We start from the raw sequence: 27,804 nt of genomic DNA, 5'->3' as shown, positions 1-27,804 counted from the left end.
TCTCTTCCAGCCAAAACGATTCTGATCCTACTATTATTTTGAGATAACACCACACTGCACAAGGAAGACTGAGCTCGGCTCCCACTTAATCCCTGCCAATGCAGGTAGTGACCCCTCTACATGCTGCCTTGAGAAGATGAAATGTGGAATAGAGTATGGCTGACTTTCCTGTAATCCCGTCTCTTAAATTTTGCAGAAATGAGGTCCACAGCCACAGCACAGCTTGGTACTGCACTCCCATAGCGTCAAATCTGCAAACACGAAGATGAGATTTAACCACAGCCAGTTGGTGGCTTTCACCTCTTGAGCCCTTCCCGTTTTCTCCGCACTGTGTGTGCTATACAGCATGCTCTTTCTGTGGGTTTAACGGGATTACACTCCAGCAGTAATGCTACGGCTGTTGGCCATGCTGCAGGGAGGGTGCAGCAGGATAGGGCTGTACAATACCTCAGGTTGGAGATCTGCCTTCCCCTGTGTTACAGCTTCGGCTAGGGCCAGCAATGAATACGTAGAGAAGTAAAAGAAATATGTCTGTTAAAAAGCAATCCTTTTTATATACCTCCCACATTCTGGGAATCGATTTAGGATTTCCTAGGTGACAGGTAAGGCCAGTTATAAGGATAACTGGCAGGTTGAGATATTTTTGCCTCCTAGGCCTCTGGCACAGATTATAGTTAATGTTAGTGACATGACAAAATTAAATGTGGGTCCATCTCCCATCATTAGGAAGCTTGTCTTCCCATAGTAATTTTTGAGATTATAGGAAGCCTTTTTCCCAAGTTCATTTTTGTGGCTATATTGTGACTTTGACTCCTCATGAATGACTGGAAAAAGGATGTTACACTCTTGGCCAGTCACTCGAGGGGAAGAGTATTTGTGAACGTGTGCATTAAAAAAAACAAATTTTCAGGGTGGGGCTATCTGGTGGAAGGTTTTGACAGCCAGCTACAGATATTATTCCACATTAAAGCACCTTACATCGCTCCACTTCGCGTAACACCAATCAGATGAAGCTCTGTGTCCACAGTCATGTTTCCTTTGTGTCTGTTAGGATTGCCAAGCAGTTGTCGTACCTTGCTGTATTACTCAGCCCCCCAATGCTGAAAATAACTTCTGTGAGTCATACAGATGGAGCTTCGATACCTGTACATTCAGCCTCCACAACATTGCTCACTGAAACCTACAGAGGCTTAAAGAGAGGCTCATGAGATGTTGGCATTCGCAAAAAAAAAAAAAAAAAAAAAAAAGAATCACAGAACCTCAGAATTACAGAATCACAGAATCTTCATGGTTGGAAAGGACTCTTAAGATCATCGAGTCCAACCAAACAACCTACAATCTCTGCCACTAGAGCATGCCCTGAAGTGCCACATCTAAACATTTCTTAAACACCTCTAGGGATGGTGACTCAACCACCTCCCTGGGCAGGCTGTTCCAGTGCCTGACCACTCTTGCAGTAAAGGAATTCTTCCTAATATCTAATCTAAACCTCCCCTGCCGTAACTTCAGACCCTTTCCTCTGGTCCTGTCATTTTTCACCTGGGAGAAGAGGCCAACAGCCACCTCTCTCCAACCTCCTTTCAGGGAATTGTAGAGGGCAATGAGGTCTCCCCTCAGCCTCCTCTTCTCCAAGCTAAACATGCCCAGCTCCCTCAGCCTCTCCTCAGATGACCTGGTCTCCAGACCCCTCACCAGCCTGGTAGCTCTGCTCTGGACACGCTCCAGCACCTCAATGTCCCTCTTGTACAGAGGGGCCCAGAACTGAACACAGCACTCGAGGTGAGGCCTCACCAGTGCCCAGTACAGAGGCACCATCACTTCCCTGCTCCTGCTGGCCACGCTGCTCCTGATACAAGCCAGAATGCTGTTGGCCTTGTTGGCCACCTGGGCACACTGCTGGCTCATGTTAAGCTGGCCATCCACCTGCACCTCCAGGTCCTTTTCTGCCGGGCAGCTTTCCAGACACTCTTATTTGAAAAAAACAAAACAAAAACGAAAACAAAAACAACCCCCCCCAAAAAAAAGCTCAAAGCAAATTCTTCCTTGAAGTTACTGGATTTCTATGCCTTTAATATAAACCCAGAAGAGATTCAAGAGGGCAGGTGATGCCAGTTGCAGCTCTGCTTCCTCCAGTTTCTCACAAAAGCATTTCCCTAAGCTAACGTGCTGTTTTAAAAGTCAAATCTGGGGATTATTTGCTACACATTTCTTGTAAAATCAATGAGGAGAAAAATATACCTAAAACCCCACATTTTATTACAGCTCAGAAATTCTTCAGTGCCCTAAGCCAGCCTGTATGTTGTAATTTGTGCTTTCCAGCCACTCTTCCCCAAGCCTGTAGCGTTGCTTGGGGTTCTTGTGACCGAAATGCAGGACCCGGCACTTGGCCTTATTAAACCTCATACAGTTGTCCTTGGCCCATTGATCCAGCCTGTCCAGGTCCCTGTGTAGAGCCTTCCTACCCTCAAGCAGATCAACACTCCCACCTAGTTTGGTGTCGTCTGCAAACTTACTGAGGGTGCACTCAGTCCCCTCATCCAGATCATCGATAAAGATGTTAAACAAAACTGGCCCCAAAACTGAGCCCTGAGGGACACCCAGAGGATTTCACCCCATTAATCACAACTCTCTGGGCACGGCCATCCAGCCAGTTTTTAACCCAGCCAAGAGTACACTTGTCTATGCCATGATTCACCAGCTTCTCCAGGAGAAGGGGAGGTGTGGGGGACGGTGCCAAAGGCCTTACCAAAGTCCAGATAGACAATGTCCACAGCTTTCCCCACATCCAGAAGGCGGGTCACACGGTCATAGAAAGAGATCAGGTTGAAAAAAGAAAAAAGGAGCTGTTCCCACGAACATTAAATGTAGTCGCAAAGCAGTCCACAGTTCCTTTTACATAAATCCCACCTGAGCTAAGGTGAGATAAGGATACTTGTTCTTATCTGAGCTGTTCACTCTGCGTACAGAAATACATTGCATGCTAAGTTCAAAGCCAGGACTATGATTTTACCAGAACACACTGAGGAAGGATTAGTGTCAGAGTTTGTGTTTGTGAAAGCATTTATAAAATGAAATCAGAGCATTACACTTGGTGTTTGTAGAGCACAAAGGAAAATGCACCACCCACAAAGGTGGGGTCAGGCTTTTTAAATACAGACATCTAAATTGCATGTTACACTCAGAAAACACCCTGTTAGTTTATGCAATCTCAATAAATTACTGTGTATGTATTGTTTTCAATCTTATGTACAGTTTTCTTTAAGATTATACATGTTATGAACTCAGAAGATATCCTTCCCTCATCTGCCTAGGTGTTGTATTGCATTTATCCTCTGCAACATGTTGAAGGATCTCAGTATCACTACTCTTTGGTCTGCTGGCCCTTCTCTGACAAGAACATATGAAGCCACTAAACCATTGAAATGGGAACCCTAAAGCTCAGATGGGCATATGAAATTAAGGAGGAAACTCCTAGCTTATATGATACAATGTGATCATTCTGAAAAAAATGTGCTTTTTCTCTCCCAAAGCTCCAAATGGCTATCCTATCTTAAAGGGCTGAATGTTCCTCCTCGTCTTGCAGACCTGGCGGATCACAAGGATGCTAGCATTGAGCACCAGGAGGTAACCCAGACTTCCAAGCTGACCAGTCAAGCTGAAGAAGGTATGAAAAGAAATATGAACTCCAAATCTACTATCAAGATAGTGTCTAATAGCTAGACTCCCAGTCTTGGCTTACACAATATGAAAATTGCAGCAAATTGCAGCAAAGAACATCAGGAGTCTGATGCAATTTAGAATAGTAAGAGGGCCTCAATGCATAAGAACATATAAGATTCTGCTGCTTTAACTCACAAATTATGCCTACTTAGTGTGGCTGTAAAATAAAAAAAATCACTTTAGATAGAAGGAAACTAGAAGAATTTTCAGGAAAGATTTAACAAGATATTCTAGGAAGTCCAGGTTGGAATACCCTACAAGAAAATTCATAATATCAGCACTCAAGTCTTTTGTTTCATTTATTAGTGGAAAATTGTGAATTACTCCAAAAATAGAGTCCTGGAGGTTATTAATACAAAATCGGAGTAAATAGAAAATCAGACTTATTTCTTGTGGTCAAGCCTTCCAGGAAAATAGTACAAAAGAACAATTTGTAAGCATGTCCCAAGGAGGATGATGAAAATACATTCAGGTAGCATGTATGACACTAGCTTTTAGGACCAATACTATAATATAATGGATGCCACTTTATACTACAGGCAAGAGGCACACCTGATGTTCTAAAATCCAGTCGTCTTCATCTCATTTACCTATTACTGAAATCTAATTTGGAACAATACAGAGACTAAAACAATGAATATAAATATTTCCTTAAATCTGAATGATTGAAAGGTTTTGATAAACTGGACTACATGCAATTGGTATGGTTACTGCACGCCCAAAAGTAAATCTGCAGCTGCTTTAAATGGGGCTGTGCTAACAGACACCACTGGAACATTCGGTAGATAGATTCTGTGCAAATGAGAACAGCCCTTGTTGCTGTTCATCTTCAGTAAACGTGCTAAATAAACAAGTGGCAACTGTTTAATATGTAATAACTTTTTTTTCACTGTCTTTTAAAATCAACTTGAATGCTCATTAGGGAACCTAAACTGAGATGTGTTAATAGGAGTGTCACATTTTCAGGCGATAACCCAACCATTAGCACGTGTCACTGATACAAATCTATTTGTTAAGCTACATTATAATTCTGAAAGAATTTGTAACCATAATAGCAATAAGCCTTCGTGTAAATAAGCTGCTTGTTTGTGACTGAGGAGAACAGAGAGATACAAATCATATCTTTTTAGAATTATTTTGGAATATCTTCTTGTTTTCTGAAATTTAAAATACCCCAGGATTACGTGTTCCAGGATATTTAGCATTTTTAAGTCCAACAAATATATTCCGAGAGCAGCTGCTAGTACAAATTTAATATAAATAATCATGCTTCATTTTGTGTGCCGATGGACTCTGTATTGGGTTAGCGTGGCAAGGTTTTGGTAGCAGGGGGGCTACAGGGGTGGCTTCTGTGAGAAGTTGCTAGAATCTTCCCCCATGTCTGGTAGAGCCAATGCCAGCCGGCTCCAAGACAGACCCACCGCTGGCCAAGGCCGAGCCCATCAGCAACGGTGGAAGCTCCTCTGGGATAACATAGTTAAGAAGGGGAAAAAAAACCAAAAACCAAAACTGGGCAACTGCAGCTGGAGAGAGGAGTGAGAATAAGTGAGAGCTCTGCAAGACACCAAGGTCAGTGAAGAAGGAGGGGGAGAAGGTGCTCCAGGCGCCAGAGCAGCGATTCCCATGCAGCCCGTGGAGAAGACCATGGTGAGGCAGGTTGTCCCCCTGCAGCCCATGGAGGTCCACAGTGGAGCAGAGATCCACCTGCAACCCATGGAGGACCCCATAACAAAGCAGGTGGATGCCTGAAGGAGGCTGTAACCCTGTGGAGAGCCCATGCTGGAGCAGGCTGCTGGCAGGATCTGTGGTCCCAATGAGAGAGCAGCCCATGCTGGAGCAGGTTTGCTGGCAGGGCTTTTGACTCTGTGGGAGACCCACGCTGGAGTAGTCTGTTCCTGAAGGACTTTGCACCCCATGGAAGGGACCCACACTGGAGCAGTTTGTGAAGAACTGCAGCCCATGGGAAGGACCCACATTGGAGAAGTTCATGGAGAGCTGTGTTCTGTGGGACGGACCCCATGCTGGAGCAGGGGAAGAGTGTGAGGAGTCCTCCCCCTGAGGAGCAAGGTGCGGCAGAGACAGCATGTGATGAACTGACCACAACCCCCATTCCCCATCCCCCTGTGCCGCTCAGGAGGAGGAGGTGGAGAAATCAGGAGTGAAGTTGAGCCCAGGAAGAAGGGAGGGGTGGGGGGAAGTTGTTTTAAGATTTAGTTTTTATTTCTCATTGTCCTACTCTGATTTGGTTGGTAATATATTAAACTAATTTCCCCAAGTCAAGTCTGTTTTGCCTGTAATTGGTGGGTGATCTCCCTGTCCTTATCTTGACCCACAAGCCTTTTTTAATATTTCCTCTCCCCTGGTCAGCTGAGGTGGTGAGTGATAGAGTGGCTTTGGTGGGCACCTGGTATCCAGCCAGGGTCAAACCCACCAGACTCACAGAAGGGCCAACCTCAATTAAGGGTGTAAGCTTCTACAACAATACTGAAGGAGACATCAGGCAGCCTAACTGTGAACACCCATTACTGAATCTGAAATCACCACATTTAAAATGAGACTTTGTCTTACATAACTCAAACAAGGTGTGTACAAGAACACACACTTCTGAAACTCCCTACCTGCTGTTCCTAGCCATATGCACTTAATACTATATTTTAAATTAAAAGATGACTTCTCATGTGGAATGTAAAATTTGCCTACCAACCAGGAATCTTTTTGGTTTGCTGGCAGGAGTGATACCAATATGAAATCAATTAAAAATATAATCAATTAAATTTACATTTATCAATCCCTATGTCAGGAACATGAAAACACTAATTAGCCTTAATTGCCTTGCTCAGCCTCACCTGGGGCCTTCACCTTCCTTCCTTGCACAGGGTCCCTTTCTGAAGGTACGCCTGTCTCCTGCCTTGTCCTGGCTGGACCTCGGACCTATGTTTTAGGTAGCCTATCTCCAGTCATGTCTCTGGTCCCATCTTCTGGATGGACTTCTGGCCTATGTTACAGCCCTGTCTTGTGCTGCTCCTGACTTTACTCCCTAGAAAGACCCTGGACTGAGTTACCATTATCTATATATCTATATATGTATATACACATGCTATGAATATGTAAAATGTCTGTATAAAAACACATTTGACTGCATCTATCTGTCATTTCCCTCTCTAAGTTTACTGAGTAGCATAAAGTTTGAAAAAAAAAAAGGAAAAAAAAGGAAAAAGAGAAGAAACATATAAAATTAATTGTGTTTATCTATATGGTTTTATGCAATATACGCTGAAACCCCATAATTCTCCTTTCCAAACATCTTTATAGCTTCTTACAGGGCAAGGACCATGTCTTCATGTGTGTTAACTATATTCCATCCATTCCAAAGGTTTTTGCGCTTCTCCAAGGCCTCTTTATTTCCTATGGAAGGAGTAAATTTGCCTGAGGTTGGGGTCAGGGAATGGACACAAAGAATAATTGCCCTAATAGGAGAGCAAAAAGAAGATCTAGAGGACTAAAATCCAATTGTTTGATTCCTAGATGATTTTAAGTCCATAAAAGCCATTTGCTTTAACCTGGACCTCGTGTATCTTCTCTCTCCACCCTGTGCTTGAGTCAAGGCTTTGTTGAGCTTGACGAACCATAGCAAGTTTGTAAGTCAAAATTCTTTTCTTCCCGTCGTTTTGTACAAGCCAAGATCCTCCCGTTGCCATCCAGGTTTCCAGTTTTACTCGTGCACCTCACTACAATGACAGTCTTGTGGGAGGACATGCGATGCAAGAGTGGCATGTTTATTTATGTGTTTCATCTGGGAATATTATGTGACAAGTGGAAGCGATGCAAACCCCCCGCTACATACCCTCCACTGGAGCAGTCTGGTTTGTGTGTCAGCTCTTTAGTATAAGGCACAACGTGCTGCATTTTCTGCATTTTCATTCCGTTTGAGCATCTCCCAATCTTACAATGTGTTAACTATCATTTTTACATTAATTCTACTTTTTGGAATCCTTTGAATTCCGTGTAAATTCTCTGCAAAATTATTTATGTGTCTCAATGCACAATGGCTTGAGGGTTTTTCTCAGGCTCCGTAGGCTTTAGATAGAGGGTAAATGTAGCATCAGTAAAAAATCATTGTATTGATTAAAAAGAGCATTTGGCTATTTTTAACTTCAGCTGTTTTCATGCCACTTGACAGCTCAAGTTGCCATTCGGCAGCTAGAACAAGCTTTGGTTTTTGAGAAACAATAGTTGCGTTGGTTTGCCAGGCCAACACTTCTCCAACACGTGAAACAGGCTGAAGCAATGATCTGTGCTCCATAATTGGGATGTTTAGCTGCATCTTTCATTGTATCATTTCTTCTTAAACTATATATATACGTTGTGGGTTTTTCTAAACAAACTATTGTGGTTCTAAAGATATATATACATGTACAGCTCAGTCTCTTTGCAGAAGAAAAACATAATATCTCCATTATAATAAACAAAGAAAGATAATGCCGAACAGGTTAACTCTCCTTTCTACGACATTTCTCTGCATCCAGCCACTCCAGAGAACCACTGTAGGAAATGTCTACAGGGAGCTCTGAGCTTTGAGGGAACTTACAGAGAGAAACAAGATTTAATAAGTTTAAGTTCGGTCTTGCACCATACAATCAGAGGCATGAGATAAAGAGATAAAAGATAACAACCCCTTTTAAGGCTTGCCCCTTCTGTTTTCCTGCTGCAGTAATATATGTCTTTGGTGGTTGCATTACTCTGTAATAATTGTGATACAACTGGAGCAGTATCTGCATATGCATTTTTTTACCCCCCTTTTCTTTTTTTTTTTTTTAATCCACACATACAATTAAAGGGATGAAAAATTTATCTCCATGGCTTTCTGCTTTTTCTTTCCTCTTCATTAATTCATCTTGCCTCCAGGGATTACCAAAGAGTAGTCAGAACTGAGTTGCTGAAAAACACCCTTGGAAAGTTCTCATGACTCCTAACACCAATGTACAAATGTTTTCTTACGCATCCATTTCTGGCAATGACTGTATTTATTCTTTTCACCATCAGTAATACACATTATCAATGAGTATCCCGTGTGCCTTTTTGGCAGCCAGCCATCAGGTTGGGATAAATGAACTCCTCAGCCTCATGTTAAGAAACATTCAACCATAATTTAGGATATCCAGACCCATTTCATCCCCCTGCCCTCTCCTTTCCCTTTCAATCTGCAGAGCACTTCTCAAAGAAAATGGGTTGGAGAAGTCTTTTTCTCAGGGACTGATGCCATCTCAAAGGTTCAGAAGGACTGGAAACTACAATCAGCATTTGGCTTTCATGAACCCCTAGAGAGCCATTTCTGTCACACATGAAATGCACAACAAATAGTACAATCTCTGGTCTTAGAGCAGGCTTTGTGGAGGTGACAAGTCTGTTGCAACAATGTAGGGCAACCAGCCTGGGTATTCTCCCTTGAAGTGCAATTTCGATTCTCCATTGGTAAAAATCAGCATTGTTTTTTCTGACTTCAGTAGAGCTATTTCTGCTGACAGCTGCTGAGCTTCTGGCCAGCAGTTTCCAATTGCTTGATTTTATGGTAATTTCTGAATCAGAGGGGTACATGGATGGTCCCAGACCACAGAGCTTTCCCTTCCGTTTAAGTAAATCTTTTAGTAAATCTAAATAGAGTTTGTGGAAAAACAAGAATTGGGTACTGAGTGTTGCTATCTTGCAAATTTCCATAGGAACACAATGCAGTTATCTCCCTAGGTAGTCATTTGATATAGTTCTGAAGTAATTCACCCTAGAAATATCTTTTTTCTGTCATATTTATAGCAATTATGTCAAATAGTGAATTTAAATAATTTGAGTTGATTACTGCTGGTTTGTGAAAACACACAGTTTGACGTATTCACAAGTTTCAATTACTGTATGTGGAATGTAATTATGTGGAGTACAAAGCTCCAGGGGAAGCTGTGTTTGCTAAATACACCTTGTCTGAATTGCAATGATCTTTACTTTTTTTTTCCCCAAAATTCCAAAATATCATAAACTTTGTCAATGGCTGATCACCTAGCAGATCCCACTTTTAAAAGCTCAATAGACTGAGAACAAAGAGAAAATAAAAATCATCACAATCTTAGCAACCTATCTGCTACGTGAACACATAAATGTAATCATTCTTTAATTTTCTTTTTTTCATATTTTTCTGGCCACTGTTCAAGACTCCCCTGAGTACTGTTTTTTGCTTAGTGAGAGCTTAGAGTAAAATTTCATTTGTTTCAAAATAAGTCTTTGTAACAAGAAACTTGATAATGGTAATTTTTCAGCTGATTCACTAAGGGTTATTTAGGACTAAGTTTTTTAAAGGTACTAAAGCATTGTTAGTGGCCAACGGTTCCTTAAGAAAAAAAGACAAATCATCATCTGATCATCAAGTCTTGTCACCTGTGATAGCAGGAAACATAAAGCAAACGTATTATCTTCCACATATATTCTCCCAAATACCACACAGGTCCAAACTTCCAAAAAAATTGTGGTTATAATGTGCTACAGAAAAGGAGCAGGAGGGCTGAAGTTTATGGAAGGTGGCAGGGGATGGAAGTCAGCATTTTGCCATGGTACTGATCCCAGTGTTTACAGCAGCTTTCCTTTTTGTCCTTGTGAGACAATTCTCATTAGCCCCAGTGCCACAAATGCTGGCATAAATGGTATTTCTGTGAGCTCCGCAGCCCCATTCATAGAACTTCCCATATGGAAATGCCGATTAAAATTTATATTACACTTTTAAATATACAAAGTTTCAGAGTTGTTAAATTTGATCCTCTCTAAGGCATCTGTGTATTTAATTTGCATCTCACAAAAACAGATCGACATTAAAATCCATTTTATTTGGGTTGCTGTGATAACCCCAAATAACCCTAAATTCCTTCTGTTCATATTTACTCACATTCTTGGCTTCGGAAACTCCTTATCCTTCTGATGCCTTTATTTTCCTTTCTAGTGAAGCTGTTTTCATATCTAACATGGGATGCATATCTGTTTATTTTTAACAAACAGTGCAACAGACATGAAGGAAGACGTTCATGATTATTCTTTCTCCTTAAAGAATTACATGTCCTTTCTATTGTGTCATTTATCAAAACAATTCCAATTATTATTATTAAAATTTCACATTTCCTTCTTCCTAAAGAGCTGAAAAATATGCTTTTGACAGGTTTGACAGTGGTTTGATTTGAACTTCTGCTTTAAAGGACTAGTAAAAGCTTTTTTAAATATCTGGGTAAATAGGACTTTCATGCCCACAGTAGGAAAATTTATATCCGATTAACTGGAATTGAGTAGGGTAAGAAGTGAGGGAAAGCTTTCTTTTTGAAATAAATTATGTACCCCCGAGGTGTACTCAATTACAATTTTGCTTTGACACAAGACATCACCTTCCAGTTGTCCTTCATGACTAAACATTTTACTGCAGTATCCTTAGCTGATATAGACTCCTAAAAAGGAATCAAGGTGGCGTATCACTTTCTAATGTAGCCACTGTGCCCCAGTATATTGTGAAAGAATGTTGCTCTCGTGTTCTACTGACATTGGAGTTATGTTTTGAAAAAGAACATCATAATAGAAAATCAAAAATGAAAAAGTGAAATCTATAATAATACCATTTGTTTTCAAGAGTCTTTGAATTAGATGAAAAATACGACTAGAAATAACGTCTCACCTATTGACCATTTTCTACATAATGACTTAGATTATTACCATTTCTTTTAATCTATTTGTGTGAATTTCTTGAAAGGAGGAGTCTATATAAATGAGAATATATTTTTTTCCCTGGAAATACGAGCGAGGTTTACATAAAGGTATAAGTGTATTTCCTTGCGCAGACATTTGGAAATTACAGAAATCTACAATTAACTGTATGAATAGAAAAGGAATTGGTGCCTCTTTCATTTATACAGCATATTATTCCAAATAATGCAATTACAGCATATAATGACCTGACTACATGGTCTTCACTCTCATCTTCTCACATGGCAGTATTTTTCCACTGTTTTCAATTGCTGACCAATTAGTTAAAAACCCAGCAATGAATGTATAAGATGTGTTTTTCTGGGTTTCCAAAAAAAAGCAAATGAACAAACTGATACATGAGAATCAACCATAGACAAAATAGCTTCTGATGTCTGGCCGCAAATGCATATCTATACACTGCCCACAAATGCATGTGTACCCTAAACACGATACATGTTGTTGATGTTGGTATTAGCCAAAGAAGAAATATCAAAAAATAAACAGGGATTTATATAGACTAGGGCAGTACTGGGCAAGAGCAAACCAGAATGGCAGCACGTTAGGGGCTGCTAAGGCATCGTTACCTAGGAAGAGGTCAGCAATGCCAGTAATTTCCTGCATCTCTTGAAGCCTTCCTGAAGTCCGCTGGACCAAAGACGACATCCTAACTGATTTTTACTCCAAATATTGCTAGATCTGTACTGCAGAAGTGTTCTCCATCATATTCTCCAAGGCAACACAAATATCGAGTGTATCCAAAAAGCCAAAAAATAATTCTTTGCCTTGGGAAAATCTCAGATTCCTGACTGCGTGGAAGTAGCTGCAGTTCCCCACTCTGTCAACCACTGTCAATAATCCCAGCAGCAGCGCTCTTCAGGCAATGAGGCACAGATGAAGATGCATTTTCATCACAGGACTTCCAGTAGGGCTCTAACTACAGGTTACTTCAATCAAAACACATTCATTACAGACCTACACACTGTACATTTCTAAATGAAAAACAACCCAGCGCAGGTTAATTCAGGTTATCTGTTACTTTTTACTCTTGTGTTAGAAAAGAAGTAGGGTTTTTTTCACAGCAGTGGCACAAAACACTGACTGATCTGCCTGTATGCTTAAATAAAAATTCCTTACGCATTTAGTCTGTGCTGTCAGGAGTCTTCTTTTCCCTTTATACAAGACCCTTCTCTTTATGAGTGTGGACACAGATTTTAAATCTAATAATTTTCCTTCCACTGCTGTCTTGACATCCTTAGTAGCAGCTATATAGCCTGACTCCTTTGTAATGGATGGACTCTTCCTGTTTCGTTTCATTATTACATGTTATGGTAGTCGGTGTGGAACAACAGCATTAGGTATAACACTATAGAAAGGTCATATCTTAGCTTTTACTTTAAAGGATCTAATGAATTAACTTAGCAACAGTATCAAATACTCTGCCAACTGCATTTTTAATTAACAAGCAAAGTGTATTATAATTAATAAATTATCTTAGAGGCACAAATCATTTAATGACTTAAAGGTTAGAGATCAGTACAGATGAAAAGAGATGTAGGCATGGAAAACATATGAAAAGTTTAATAAGAAGTAAAACTTTTCACATATATGGAATAAATTCATATTTAATCTTCCTGAGACATAAAAGCACTTCTGCCACAGGATAAGCGTGCTGTTTAGGTGAAATTAATTGATACGCCCTGTCTACCTTACGGGATCCATGGATTAGTGACTGGCTTTCAAGTGGCTTCTGTTCAGCAAAGGAAAGGTCTAAAGGAATTGGATAGCTGGACCCACTTTAGTGAACACAACTATGAAAATTTCTGTTCAAAAAAGTAAAACTAAGGCTAGGTATTGCACCAATCAGTAGATGTGCACTATGTTTCAAGGATAACAGTTGTTTCATGTTAGAATCTGGCTCCACTTGAATTTGAGCCAAAACCTACTGAGGCCACTAGAAGTTTTGAATTTGCACTATGAACTATAGCATGCCCGTGAATCATCCTCTTAGGTCTAAATTAATTTCACCTAATTTAAGGCAGCTGAGAAGTCCATAGTTGGTGCCAAGTTATAAACTGCTGCAGAGAATGTTTTTTGGGTTTGCTTTTTTTTTTTTTTTTTGGGTAGAACCATGACATTTCTAAGTAATCCTAATAACATACGCGAATCCCCCACAGACTTGCAGAAAATTGTGATATATGTGACATACTTAGCTACCTAGATCTTTTCATTGCTGCTGCAAGGCAGTTCAAAGGGAGACATTGTTCAATTAATACAGAATAATACAGTGCAATCACAGGCTACCAAAGAAAGAAAGAAGTTAAGCACTTGAAAGAAGAAAGGAAATATTTTATGTTATTTACTCAAAGTAAACAATATTTAACCTACGGCATCAACTATTGACAAAACCTGAGAGACAGTGGGGTTGTAAGTACTTTTTCAAATCTGGCTGCCTCAGTGTAAAGGCTAAATTTCTCTGCTAAGTCCAAACTGAGTAGAAAAGCTACGATTCTTCTCACGGGATGATTTAAAATGTTTACAGCAAGAGCCTAGATCTCCTTTTGATCAACAAGAGAAGCGTTTTACCTGAACCCACCTTTACTGGTCTCTATAACAAGTTAGGAAGTCTACACATCAAACTTAGTAAAAATCATCCAATTTTTTAGTTATTGAAGCTCCAAAAGTAGAAGCAAAGGTGCTACCATAAACAGGGAGACTCTAGGCCAGATCTCATACACACTTGGGGCTGTGCCCACAGTGAGGAGTGCAGCAAAATGGGAACAGATATGTTCCAGCAACGCAGTAACTGGAGACGACTGGGAGGTTCCCTTCAAAAGTTCACCCTGTTATGAAATAAAATTAGGATTTTAAGTTCCTAATTCACTGTAGATTAATCAGAAACTCTAGATTCACAAAAATTTGCTCAGACTGTGAAACATCTAATGGAAACTTCTCCAAGCAAAGCTGAGCAGTTTTCAAGGCCAGGCCAGGTCAGAAAAGGATTCTTTATTAATATAAATAAGGTAACATTTGAATTTGAAAGGATTTTCATTTTTTGTCATCAAAAGGTGCTTATGTTTGATAATGAAAATCCAAATCCAGTCCTGAAATTGAAATCCATGATCAGGGAGACAAAGATGTTTGAAGCCTTTCCATTTCGTTTTAGATAATTTCAGAATTACACTCAATATACTAATTCTAAGGCTGGGGTTTAAAGATTTGCTTTTATTAGTTCTGATTTTAGATGCTTTCTGGTATGCCCTATGGCAAATGATCTCTTCGCTCTCCTTTGGGCTGAACTTGGACGTGGGTTGCAGTACCGCAAGTCAGTCGCAGACCAAAGACTTTTTCCCCTGTCCTGTGATTCATCCCCCACTTAGTCCCAGAGCCTAGTAAGTCACTTGATTTAATCTTAGTAAAAGTACCAACCAGTAATAGGCCGTTAACATCTATACTTGTTATGTTACCTCAAAGCTGCAAGAGTCCTCCCATTTAAACACTATGCTAGTAGAGGATGAGCAAGTCTCAGCAACCTCAGAGAACAGGGGCCTGTCCTGATGTGGTCTGGTCTACAAATAAGGTTTTAACAACAAGGGATGAGTTAGAATTTAAACCCCGAGTCTGGCACAGGTTTAATATAAGTGTATAAGCAGATCTGGCCCAACCACCCTTGTTTTATGAGTTAGAACATATTCCAACATGTGCTAATTTACACCATCCATGATATGGATTATCTGCTTAATATAGGCTTACTCTTTTGATAAGGAACAGTTTTTGGTTAGAAATCTTTAGGTGCAATTCAGAAGATCTCATCCCCTGTTTTAAAATAAATAATTTCTAAAGTTTTCAGCATAGAAATGAGCATTCACATTTAGGCACCAGAATGGTGATCAAAGAGTTTCTGTTTAGGATGATCTCTGGCTTCAGATTTTTCACAAATTTTACCTCCGGTTCCCAAATGAGCTCAGCTAATAATCAGTGGCTTATTAGAAAGCTTCAAGAAACAACATGTCTTTTCAACCTGCCTACAAGGTCAAAAAAACTTCCAGCAGGATTTAATATACGTACACAAGCTTGATGTATTGGAGTGTTGCATTTTTTTACAATGTTAACAGTTTGATGAGAATATCAATTAAACATGACTGTGTAGTTAAGATTTCCATCTCCAAATGCAGCTGCAGCAAGTAACCGGACTGCTAATCAAAGCAGTGTTATAATTTAGCACTGATGAGGAAAGCAGTAGCCGTCAGAAGGGAATGACAGAAAGGAGGCAGCTGCTTTCATATCATTTTAGTGTCCATTTCTTTAATGAGCCTGAGGAGACAATTCCCTGCTGACTATTCATTAATTAATGAAATTTATGAGAGGAGAAGAGCTATCAGCATGCAAACAAGTAGAGAATAGGTGATGACGGTCTTCTATTTGCAGGGAATGAGCAAGTTGAGAGAAGGAAGCTTTTGAATAAAGTAAACAGTTTGAAAGGGATATTTAGTAGAATGCTAAGTTCCCAATTCTTTGGCTGGGCAGCCTTTACGGAGGTATATTATTCAACTCAGCTTCTGAAATATCCATGGCCAGATCAGGAAGAAAGGAGAAAGCAACCCAGAGGATTCAGCAGATGGCTCTTTCCCATTTGGAGTGAAAAATAACATTTTGCTCTGACTTGATTGCATTAATAAAGAGTTGGTTAGAGCCTGCTAGGAAACATTGTCTCCTTCCTGCATGGTCTTTCAAAGTTATCCCAGAGTCTTGCCCTTTGCTTGGGAAGTCTGAGGTGCCTGGAGTGAGTTTTGCAAGGCAAACCAAACTCTTTCCCACCCATAAAGATCTCAGGGTGCAGGGGAGATTGCGCCATAATCAACCTGCAGAGATTAATAAAGAGAAGACAATAGCACAGTGCTGGGCATCAGCCACCCTTCTGTCAGGCTGGAGACCCTTTGCATATGTATGGAATCGTAGGGGAGCTGCGATTGCACAATTGGTTGTAGTCTCATGGTATCAGTTCACAAAGGGATTCTTTGAGCCTCTTTGCACAACCTGAATTCATGTAATATTAAACACCCTGAGGCCAGATTCCAATTCATTCTCTTTGTTCTGATCATAAAGTGTAAAGTAGCTGGATTTAGACACATTTGTACTGAAGAAAACTGCCGATAATGCTGATTCTATCCGTTTTCTACCCGGGTCATTATGTGTAGGATGCGCGAGGAACATGGTGGAGCTCAGCTCTGCAAGTTCAAGCTCCTTAAAGACTTGATATTAGCAGCATATGTCAGAGCAGCCACGAGTCTGCTGTAAACAGGACATGCTGAGGCAGCAAAGACTGGACATGCAAGATAGACTCCAGCCATAAAAGCTCCAAACAGTATCCCATCATGTTTTGGAGATTTACATTAGAAAGGCCATGGTGACAATCCCACTCATACAATATGCCACTCGTAGAAGTCTGTTGCAGAGAATCTTGTATCTCTTGCATATGCAGTAGCCAAACACAAGGATTTCATTCTTGACACTAGATACCACACACAAACTGCTCCACATATGTTCGCAGGGTGGGTAGCTATAGCACATGCTTTTTCTACTAGAGTTTCTAAATGTCAGGGATGTTACACATTTTTCTCAATGGCTCTTCTGTTGGGTGGATGGTGGAGAAATAAACAAACAACAAAAAGAGTTGAGCAATTTTATCCAAGGTCATAAGCAATGACTTAATGCAAAACATGTCTCGAATGCATCATAAAATTAAAAAAGGCATGGCAATTAATATGAGAAAATATGGAACACAGGAAGAACCTCTCCTTTTATATTATATTGTTTTATCACGTGTATTATCTTGAGGTGGGGAAGGAGGAGGAGTTCAGTAAAAACGTGGAGGCTTGGGTAACTAGGGATAAGGCACAGATAATAAATAAATACAAGTCCTTGATTCCATCATAAGTATATATGAAGTTAGGCTTTAAATTTTCTTAGGTATTTATTTCTTAAGTATTAATATTTCTTAGGTATTAAATATTCTTCATTTAATTGCATTGCCCACATCTCTCTGCATTTTTTTCCAAAATCTGTAGCTCCAGGAGTCCTATGAAAACATCAATTTTATTATAAAGTAGGTTATAATAAGAAAATAAAACACACCAACCAAAACCAAAACAAAACGATGAAAGTAAAAATGTCTATTTTAGAGCATTGTCTTAATGTTTAAACCAATCCTGGGTTTCTGTTTGATTTCTTTGGTATTGTACGGGGTAATCTGCTCAACCCCTCTTCCTGACTCTTTGGGAGTGACAATACCAACTCTCTGGGGGAAAGGACTGTTGTTACACAACACCTTCTGCCTGTGTGAAATTCATCCATTGGCTCCAGCCTGGTTCAAGGCTTCAAGATAATTTCAGTACAAACATGAAATTACAGGAAAAAAAAAAAAAAAAGAGTAATTAACACGTAAGCAAATTGTACTACTCCTCTTCACACTACCTTCATGCAGGACTGTCTGGTAGAAAGTGGAAGCCTGTCTTGTTTCACTGAAAAATATTCTATTGACTTCTAATAATATGTAGCTTTCTTGGCCCAGCCATTTCATCGATGTGAATGAACTGTAAAACCCCTTGAGATTAAGTCCCATGCTGCTAATTACAAACAGGCATTCAGATTTGAACTTAGGCTTCTGTATTTCGATGAGAAAGGTTGAAAATTTTGACCATTTAGCTCCTTTCATGGCTAGAAATATATGTCTAATGACATCTTCAACCCAGCCACCAGTGAAAACACGACAGACGGAATCCATATATCTTTTGAATTAGTTGACATGAGTGTTATAGCAATGGTGTCTATCGGAAAAGACAGGTGGATTGCCCAAGGTAGCACACACCTGACCCTGGTGCCAGGCTGCCAAACTACCAAAGATTTCCCCATACCTGAGATGGCAAAACTAGCAGAAGTTGAAAGTTATGATCTCCAAAAGAACTTGGGACAAATCCATATGCAATTCAAAAGGATTCTAGCACTCTTAAGTTAAAAACAAAACTATATCAAGGGTATTAGGGAAGAAGGAAGAAGTGTTGTTTTTAATGGGAGAAAGAAAAATAAACAAAATCACTGTTTTCCACCTTTTCCTCTTTTTCAAACATTGAAATCACCAGTCCTGCAGCTCTTTTACACCTACATGGCCTGACTGTGCTAAGCACCAACAAACCTGACCAAGACAATGGGAATGAAACAGCTATCGAAATACAAAAAGGTTGTGTATATGGAAACCCTGTGGATGGAGTACAGACACCCCAGGGCTTGGTGCAAGAACCACACAGCTGGAGCATGTAACAGTGACCCCTTCCTCCAAAACCAGCTCACTTAATTGCACCACAATAAAGCATAAAATTAATAGCTTTATCCACTCCTTTCATTTGACAACACTTTTTCGTCTGCTTCTCCTACACAACAAAATCTCCAACACCATCTGTAAACAATGAATTCTTAACTGATTATATACTCAGTTGTACATCAAAGCTGATGACAGTGTTTTTAAAATATACATAATCCACATTTAGTGGTCTTACCTTAATAAAACCAGCAGGATGTCTGAAGAAATCCAGTGAGAATGCAGCCAACATCCTAAGAAAAATAAAAATAAATGAATGAATAAAGGCTGTAATCAAAACTATGACTGTGACATCCATAAAGATGGCCATTCTGGTGTGAACTTTGTAGGCCAGCAATACATGAAGATACACATCCTCCTCCTCTTCCCACCCTTTGCTTCACCCCAGCTGTAGATGAACATTTAAACCTATTTGCTGCTAATATTAATTTTCTTGTCCCAGGTGTGATCAGCATACGAAACCTGCCTATATATTGCATCAGAAATGACAAAGGAAATTAATAATGATTGAAATGCTTTCTGGTCTTATCTTTTATGATACGAATAATAGGACAACTAATTTCAAAACAATAGCTGAACCTTCTTTCCAGATTTCTGGAAGACTTTTTTTTAAGTTCCACAGCTTTTTTCATCATTCTTGAGGGTTATCATTATTTTCTTTTCATATTTAATGAAGGCCTGAGACTAATGAAACTAAAAAATTCAGGTTATTAGAGGCTAAAATAAGAATTACTATTAATTTAAGGGAAAAGCTTTAAAAATAATGATATTGTCTTACTGTTCTTCATGCAATTTTAAGGCAAACAATAAAATGTAAAGGCATATAACTCCAAGAGTGATGAAAAGATCAAATTGTTGGCATTACTACTCAGGTTTTAATCATGATATAAGAGCAAGGGGAAACTGAATACAGCTGAAGGAAGAAAATGTAAAGCTTGTTAAGAAACACTTCTTCTTAAAATTCTTATTGAGCTTCTAAAACTCATTGCTATGAGATATCTCTGAAACCAGAAGTCAAAAAGATAGGAAAGAGGTCTCATGTCTGACTTCACAGAAAAGTAAAAATTAAGTCCTGCTTCTGCTCTCTGACAAATTCTTTCAGTTCTGATCAGAGAACTTCTCACTCAAATACTTTGGCCTCTGTGTTTCTTCAATGAAATGACCAAATGAAGCATTATAAGGATGGGTTTTGGGGGGTTGTTTTCAGTGGCTCAGACATGCACCACTAGTTGTTCTGGGATGCATGAAAAAGCCTAAGAAGTAAGAAAAAGTAAGAAGCTGAACTATGACTGATTTACCTTCAGTTTCCTTACACAGATATGTCCTAAAATACTGAAAGCATGAGTTCATAAATGTCATGTGTATTACAAAGCAATTGTACTTCACACCCTAGTTATTACAGAATAAGCACCTACGTTACAGCACCCTGTAGAAGAAGGTTTTAAGAACCTTTTAGGATATATATTTCCTGGTAACTCAACTAACAACCAACTGTGAAGTTCAATCCAAATCTTCTCCTCAAATTTGCTGCCCACAGCAGATCTCCTTGTTTCAGAACCAAGTTCTTTCTTCCCCATTTGCACCTCATTTTGGTTTAATTTAACTGCACCTTCTTGCAGAGTTGAAGACCCCAGTCAAAACGTTTCTCTGATGACATCCCATGCCTTTCTACACAGGCTTGTAACGCCTTCTTCTTACTTACAGATTGTGTGCAAATGTATTAAGGCATTGACTTCTGCCAGCTATACCATGGAGAAACTGTTCATAAAGGGAACATGAGCAAAGAGGACATTAGAGCTACAGCTGGAACCTATAAAATATCTTGAGGAAGGAAGTTGTGGGGAAAGTACAGGAGTTAGGTTTTCTGAAAGCTACAGATTGATGTGACCTTCACCAGGAAAGCTTCTCCAGTTCTATTAACTGCAGGAGGAGACAAGACTGGGAGTGGGGTATTTGAAACAGATGTGGATGGGAATGAAGCTCTAAATTAATTTATTTAGAGAGTAAAGATGGGGTTGACCATGTTTTCTAAGGCTGGTTGCATTTTTTGTTTTGTTTTTCAGTTTCTGTATTTTTCCATTTTCAGATTCTGAAAAAAGATAGGAGGCTGTCAAACAAGCAAGCAAACAATGCACTTTTCTCTATCATTCCTTTTTAAAATTCCTGTTATTAGAATTGTAAATCCTGGAGGTCCATTCACTCAGAAGGAGGGATCAGCAGGTGTTTTATATATGAAATCTGCAAAGCTTTTGTTTGATTTTCAACAGGAAAATAAAAAAGTAATTTAGTGTAGATCACGGAGTTAACCAGTAAGAGATGAAAAATAATCCAATCAATCCTCTGACACTGCAATTCTGTGTTCTGCAACTGAATAATCAGATCCTTCAAACTCCACACTAGAGTTTATTCTGCAATTTACCCTGGAGTGTAAACTCCAGGTCCTTGTCCACCCCCATTTCCTTAAGTTTAATGTTACCATGTCTATAACATTATAATGGGAATGTTAAAATAAATTCTGAAGTCACATGGCAGATGTGAATAGAATTTATGAATCAGATTTCAGATGCAGAAAGCATGCGTATTCCTCACTCGCATTGCCCTTTGCAATATTTCCCTTGGATGGTGGGGCCTTCCCAGTTAGCCCAGTCTTCTTGTTGATTGTAAGAAACAGTCCAGCCCCATCCAAAAAACTTGATACCTGTAATTTCCACTTCCTGACATGTGTTTATACATGTTTATGTGTGTTTTAACCAACATATGTTTATATCTAGTAGGATTGATGGTATTTACAGTAGGTTTTCACTGTTGTGCATTTATTGATTTCAGTTGCATTTACTCCTATTTCACTGTGGCGTTACTGGGAAGAGAGTCATGCTCACAGTTTTTATGATGATTTGTGATCTTTTCAAAGAGATGTGAACAAAAACACTGCTGTGAGCAATTTGGCATAATTTATGCCAGATATTATTATTTTCCTTTTTTTTCCATCTATTACAAACACACATGACTTATTGGAGATGCTGGTTCTTGTAGCGAAAAAAAAACCCTCATAAATTCCACTGAGTAACAAAATATTTTAAGTGGCTGTATATTTGAGTAGATCATAAATATGCCTGATTTCAGCACTGGTTTTACTATATTTTTAATTTTCCAACAGATTGGCCATAGTTTTAAAGGTTTCATCTGAGGCCGTCTGGTCTATTTAAAGGGCACAATGTACTTAACTATTCAAAAGGCACTTGATCCCATGAATGCACTTTGCTAGTAATGGGATAGTCATTTTCCAGGCCAGTAAAAAGCTATTACTCACTGGAACACAAACAGATTGTGAGAGGAAACGCTCATGCTGATGGCTGGCAGCCTGACAAAGGGAAAAGGGAAATATGGCCCTTTCCTGAATTAAGTTGCATTGACTCTATCTGTTCCAAACGTTTGACTCAACTCCATTCTTCTCATGATACTTATGACAATAATAGGATAACAGATTTATGTCATGAAGGCACTGACCTTTGTCAGAGGGAACATTTTGACAGGAAAAGATGTGATATGCTGCTACGCTCTATAATTTTGACAATGACTGACAGTGTGGCTGTATGTCGACGTGGCAAAGCTTATGCTTATGCTTTTACATTGTCATCCTTGGATTATCTTCTGGGGTTTTTTTAGTGTCTTTGATCACATAAACCTTTTCTAATGAAATTGCTGGATGGTGGCAAATCATGCAGCCAGGAAGCCTTGATTCACCCCACACCCACAGAAGTAACATGCTCCAGAGAAAGATGGATTTGGGTAAAGTGACAGGTAAACTTAGTGAACACTGATGCTTCCGTTCTTTCACTCTAGGGTGAGGATACACTCAGTTTAAGAAAACCCAGTTTATATTGCCTGCTTTGTTGTTGAATGTTGTATGTTCATGATGAACATTTGATTCTGCTCATTTTTCCGTTGAAGAGCTGGATTTGATGGAATGTGAGCAAATTTAAATTTACTGCATGGAATATAAATACTTAGGAGATAATCAATATATGAATGAAATTATTTTTCTTTGTCTTCAGGATTGGCAGATAGAGACATTTCATCACTGTAGTAGAGAAGAATCCCGTCCATAAGAAAAAGCTGTATATCCATGTAGTTAGACAAGGGGAAAAGGAAATACGCGTAGAAAAAAACATTTTTCCAAAGATAGAGTGCAAATGTTCAGCATCTTTTTTTGAAATTAGGAATAATATCTTCCAATTTACAGTTCAGTAGTCAAACTGAACTGCTTATGCTGCCTGGTTTTCCTATCTGAGTAATGACCACTTATTTTGGGGGGATTGCAGCATAGCAACGTGGCATGGCATGCAGTGTTCAACTCTTTTTTTTTTGTTCTAGCATGAAGAATATCTGCAGTGCTGTGCACTGCAAGCAAAATTGACAGCCTCTGCCCTAGAGGATCTTATCTTGCAAACTCTTACACGTGAGTAATTTCATTCACTTGGAGTTTATTTCTGTTCCCAGTGAAATCACTGGTGAAATTCCCAGTAACTCCAGCAGAGCAGGATCAAGACCAAGAATATTAACATTGACTTATGTGAGAGCTCTCAGAGAACAAATCAAACTGGAATGCAATCAAAGCAGTGAAAACTTGTTTTCTGTCTTTCACCTTTCGTGATTTAGGTATAAAATTGCCTAGATGTAGCATCACTTTTCATTCAGCTCTCTGAGTGACATATAATGAGGTTTCATTGTTCATTATGACACTTTGACAAATGTTGTGTTACTATTGCTCTTAAGAGTGACTATACAAAACATCTCCACTTGGGAAACATAGTGCGAGTATAGTGAGAATCCAAATGAATTATACATGAAACATGAGAAAGGAAGCAAATGTTAACTAATTTCAAAATGGGTCAAAATCATGACAATTTAGTTGGTGACAAGTGAAGTAATTTTTATAAAATATTAACCAACTGTGTCCCTTCTGCTAGATTGATTTGCAGAGCCGAAAAGGTCATTTTCCAGGCAGATGGGGAATTTCCCAAGCAGAGGGGAATTCAGTTTCTACATGCCAGGTATAATGAGAACCAATAAATTAGGCAAAACTCCTGTTTACCTAAGCTGAAATATTGATGGCCAAGCCCATGAGAATGCTAATGTCTGCATTCATCATTTTTTTTAAGTCTAGAAATTTAGAGCACAGTAGTACATGTTGTGATAGATCTATATATCATAGATACAGTAACATTAGAGAAGGTACCAACCACAGAATACAAATATAATACAACTGAATAATTTAAGTTTCTTCCACACAAATTTCACTTTTATCAGCTAAAATGAACTGGGATGTAGAACAGTACTAAGAATAAAATGTATGGCTTGAAGTACTGAGAGCAGATTAGAAGATCTTTTTACTCTTATGTTACCAGTGACTATAAGCTGGTATGCAAGCTATGTGACATGATCTGGTGGTCTTCATCCATTTCCCAGATTGTGACACCATATGGATCCTTCATATGTCAGTGTAATCCAGGCACAAGGATTGTGGCAAACCTTTCAAGACAGAAAGCTACCATATGACTGGAAAACAGCAAGTTTAATAGCTTAAGTTAAGAGAACAAAAATGATCCACATAACTAAAGGCCTTTAACTCCAACTTCTGAAGAATGTATTTGTAAGGAGAGAAATGCATGAAAACAAGTGGAAAATAGGTTAAAATACAATTCTCATTTAGCACCAGAACATTACATGACAATAATCTGGTAATTTAGACAAAAAAAATGGCCGGTAAGAAACTGTAGCCCCATCTCAAGGGCATGTCAACATATGCAGGGGAAATCAGACATGAGGGTTTTCTAAAAGTTAGTGCACAACTGCACAACTATGCAGTGATTGGCAGGATAGCTTGTCAAGCCGGAGTGTGTTGATGGAGTGTGGTAGTGGATGGACACCAGGATGGATGCAGATGTGGAACATGTGTGGATGGACAGCATATGCATAGATAACACATATGGAGTCCTGCAAAGGAACAGGCCATAAGGCCTGTTGAGACTTTATGGATCAGGATGAGAGGGGAGGTCATGAGAAAAAAGGAAGTTGTGTCACTCATCTGCTAAAGACAGCCTGATCAAAAAGAGATAATGAATGAAGCCTCCTTGAAATCTCCTGTTCACTAGTCTTGGTCTCATGGAAGATTTTAACTGTATTGGCTAGGAGGGTCACGCAGCGGGGCACAGGCAATCCCAGAAATTTACAGATTGTTTTGACAGAGTTGCTGGTGGGTTGAATGAAGTAGCTTTTACTGCACACAATTGCATGTGGCATGGGAAAGAATGGGGTCTGGATCTACTAATCATGAATGTAACACCGATTCAGGGATGTAATGTAACGAATGTAACACTATTCAGGGATGTGATAGTTGGCTGCAGTGACCTTGAGATCAAACATTAAAAATCCTGAGAGAACTGAAGAAGGTGAGTAACAAAATAAAGACGTTCTGGACTTCAGGAGATCAAACTGTTAGGCAGGCTCCCATGGGAAACTGCCCTGAAGGGCAAAAAGACCCACGAATCCTGGATGATTTCACAAGGTTAAACCCGGTGAAGTGCAAGGTCCTGCATCTGGGTTGGCGGTACACCCTGCTATCAATACAGGCTGGGGGATGAAGAGATTGACAGTAGCCCTGAGGAGAAGGACGTGGGGGTACTGGTGGATGAAAAGCTGAACATGAGCTGGCAATGTGCGCTCACAGCTCAGATAGCCAACCATACCCAGGGCTGCATCCCCAGCAGTGTGGCCAGCAGGGCAAAGGGGGAGATTCTGCCCCTCTGCTCCATTCTGTTAAGACCCCACCTGGAGTACTGTGTCCAGCTCTGGAGCCCTCAGCACAGGAAACACATGGATCTGTTGGAGCAAGTCCAGCGGAGGGTCACAAAAATCGATCGGAGATCTGGAGCACCTCTGCTGTGAGGACAGGCTGAGAGAGTTGTGGTTGTTCAGCCTGGAGAAGAGAAGGCTCCAGTGAAACCTTATTGCAGCCTTCCAGTACCTAAAGGTGGCCCAGAGGAAAGATGGGGACAGACCTTTTAGTAGTGCCTGTTGTGATAGGACAAGAGGTAATGGTTTTAAACCAAAGGAAGCTGGATATATGGAAGACATTTTTCACAGTGAGGTTGGTGAAACACTGACACAGGTTGTCCAGAGAGGCTGTAGGTGCCCCATCCCTGGAAACATTCAAGGTCAGGTTGGCCGGGGCTCTGAGCAACCTGATGTAGTTGCTGCTCATTGCAGAGGGGTTTGGACTAAATGACCTTTAAAGATCTCTTCCAACCCAAGCTATTCTATGATTCTATTTTAACAGACAACCTTCTCAAAATGCAAGAATGGCTCATCCTGATGTGCAGGGACTCGAGCAGCTGTAGCAGAGGAACAGCATGGATAAACAGGGATATCTAGACTCAGGTGAAACACAAAAAGGAAGTAAAAAGAAGGAAGAAGCAGAGTTGGGTTGTCTAAAATGACTGTAGAGACATTTCCTGAGTGAGCAGGGATGGAGATAGAATAGCCCCACAACTCAGCTGGAGTTCAGTCTACCAAGAGATGTGAAAGGCAACACATCTTCTGTAAGTATATGAGCAACAAAAGACTGGCCAAGGAAAATGCTTCTCTTGTGCTGAAGGGGGGCTGATGACACAGTGATGAAAAATACAGATTGGGTCACTCTATACCTTCTTTGCTCAGTCTTTGTTAGTCTCTATAAGTCTGCTCTCACCTTACCAGATCTCTGTGCCTAACAATAGAGTTTGGGGAGTGAGGGAAAGCACAACAGAGGAATAGTACCAGGAACTACTCTAGCAAACATATATAAAGCCATGGAAATAGCTGAGATGTGTCCAAGTATACTGCAGGAGCTGATGTCCTTATGAGACTGCTTTTTGCCATTTTCGAAAGATACCGACGATTGCTGGAGTGACCAAGTGACTGCAAAAAAAAAAGGCAATATTACACTCAATTAGAAAAAGTAAGGAGAGGGATACAGGAAATTACAGGCTCAGTAAAGAGCAGAACAAAGTCTTGGGACTGGAACAACTCTATGCAAAAGCACAGTCTGAGGACCAACCCTCTATGGAGCATCTCTGTAGAAGAAGATAAGTGCCTTGATGGGTAATAAGCTGAACATCACTATCTGCAGCATGTCCTCACTGTCATAAGGGCTAAGCACTTTTGGGTCTGCATCAACAGCAGTGTAGCCAGTCAGCTGAGCAAAATGATGATCCCCCCCAACTCAGCTACCCTGAAACCATATCCAGAGTCCTATGGCTAGTTTTGAGTTAAGTATGAGAGTGACAAACTTCTCCCAGCAGAGGCAACCAAGAAGATTCATGGTTGGAGCACATGACACACAAGGAGGGATTGAGAGCTGGAATTGTTTAGCTGGGGGAAGTAAAATCTGTCTTCAACTATAAAAAAAGATAGAGGACATACACAGGCTCATCTCTGAGGTTCACAGAGAAAATACAAGGGGCAGCAAGGAAAATTCAGTTTGGATATTAGCGTAATAGCTTTTGTGATGGGAGTAATTAGGCACTGGAGCAGGTTGCTCAGAGAAGCTATGGGGTCGCCATCCTTGGAGAGGATCCCTGTGCATTCCTGAGAAACCTGGTCTAATTTTGAAGCTGGTCCCGTAGAGGACCTGCAGAAGGTTGGACTAGATAATCTCAGAGAGCTTTTCCAACCTTAATCACTCTGTGATTCTTTGACTTTAAGTATATGACAAAGAACTGATGAGTGTGTAGTGAACAATAGCATCCTGGCAAAAAAATCTGTTGCAGCAGAAGGAGGCTACCAGCACAATTTTCTTATAGAATTCCCATTGAAGTTTTGGTAGAACAGTACCTGGAAGCTGCAGTTGAGTGATTTATTTCTTTCTGACATGTAAAAAGACTGTTTCAACTGTAACGTTATTCTGA

The 27,804-nt window shown here is 39.9% G+C and overlaps 1 protein-coding gene across 6 annotated transcripts in view; it reads right to left on the bottom strand.

Moving 5' to 3' along the window:
• Positions 1–27,804, bottom strand: part of TENM4 (teneurin transmembrane protein 4) — a 1,293,844-nt gene that overhangs the window by 1,113,451 nt on the left and 152,589 nt on the right. For all 6 annotated transcript variants that reach the window (XM_063326345.1, XM_063326336.1, XM_063326383.1 and 3 more), the window contains exon 2: positions 19,035–19,089. The gene's annotated coding sequence lies outside the window, so the exon portion shown is untranslated. The remainder of the gene's footprint in view (positions 1–19,034; positions 19,090–27,804) is intronic.

This window comes from Chroicocephalus ridibundus, chromosome 1, assembly GCF_963924245.1.
Source record: "Chroicocephalus ridibundus chromosome 1, bChrRid1.1, whole genome shotgun sequence".
NCBI lineage: Eukaryota > Metazoa > Chordata > Aves > Charadriiformes > Laridae > Chroicocephalus > Chroicocephalus ridibundus.
This window is presented reverse-complemented; position numbering and strand designations above follow the sequence as displayed.